The sequence below is a fragment of the Urocampus carinirostris genome, chromosome 1, assembly GCF_059441175.1.
Source record: "Urocampus carinirostris isolate Australia breed hairy pipefish chromosome 1, RoL_Ucar_1.0, whole genome shotgun sequence".
NCBI classification, from domain to species: Eukaryota; Metazoa; Chordata; class Actinopteri; order Syngnathiformes; family Syngnathidae; genus Urocampus; species Urocampus carinirostris.
In genome coordinates this window covers 72706901-72708354 of record NC_142349.1, presented here as the reverse complement: position 1 = coordinate 72708354, position 1454 = coordinate 72706901, and positions in this window count along the sequence as shown.

Below are 1454 nucleotides of genomic sequence, written 5' to 3'. Positions count from 1 at the left end.
TCGATTCCCGGTCAGGTCTATTATAATAGACGGAAAGACAGAAATTTTTTTATCGGAGAAAGCATTGAAAGAGGTTCCTTTTATAAAATGGATTTGACGACAGTCAACTTTTTTCTAGTAAAGTCCTTGGTGGTCTAGTGGCTAGGATCCAGCACTCTCACTGCTGTGGCCCGGGTTTGATTCCCGGTCAGGGAAACTATGACAGACAGACAGACAGACAGACAGACAGACAGACAGACAGACAGACAGACAGACAGACAGACAGACAGACAGACAGACAGACAGACAGACAGACAGACAGACAGACAGACAGACAGACAGACAGACAGACAGACAGACAGACAGACAGACAGACAGACAGACAGACAGACAGACAGACAGACAGACAGACAGACAGACAGACAGACAGACAGACAGACAGACAGACAGACAGACAGACAGACAGACAGACAGACAGACAGACAGACAGACAGACAGACAGACAGACAGACAGACAGACAGACAGACAGACAGACAGACAGACAGACAGACAGACAGACAGACAGACAGACAGACAGACAGACAGACAGACAGACAGACAGACAGACAGACAGACAGACAGACAGACAGACAGACAGACAGACAGACAGACAGACAGACAGACAGACAGACAGACAATTCTTATTGGAGAAAGCATTGAAAGAGGTTCCTTTTATAGAATGGATTTGACGACAGTCAACTTTTTTTCTAGTAAAGTCCTTGGTGGTCTAGTGGCTAGGATCCAGCACTTTCACTGCTGTGGCCTGGGTTCGATTCCAGGTCAGGAAAACTGTTACACGCAGATAGAAAATTCCTCTTGAGGAATTGGAAAGAAAATTGAAAGATGTTCCTTTTTCTAGAATGGGTTTTCCGACAGTCAACTTTTTTCCTGTTCATTCCCTGATGGACTAGTGGCTAGGATCCAGCACTCTCACTGCTGTGGCCCGGGTTCGATTCCCGGTCAGGTCTATTATAATAGACGGAAAGACAGAAAATTCTTATTGGAGAAAGCATTGAAAGAGGTTCCTTTTTCTAGAATGGGTTTTCCGACAGTCAACTTTTTTTCTAGTAAAGTCCTTGGTGGTCTAGTGGCTAGGATCCAGCACTTTCACTGCTGTGGCCTGGGTTCGATTCCAGGTCAGGTCTATTATTATAGACGGAAAGACAGAAAATTCTTATTGGAGAAAGCATTGAAAGAGGTTCCTTTTATAGAATGGATTTGACGACAGTCAACTTTTTTTCTAGTAAAGTCCTTGGTGGTCTAGTGGCTAGGATTCAGCACTTTCACTGCTGTGGCCTGGGTTCGATTCCAGGTCAGGGAAACTGTTACACGCAGATAGAAAATTCCTCTTGAGGAATTGGAATGAACATTGAAAGAGGTTCCTTTTTCTAGAATGGGTTTTCCGACAGTCAACTTTTTTTCTAGTAAAGTCCTT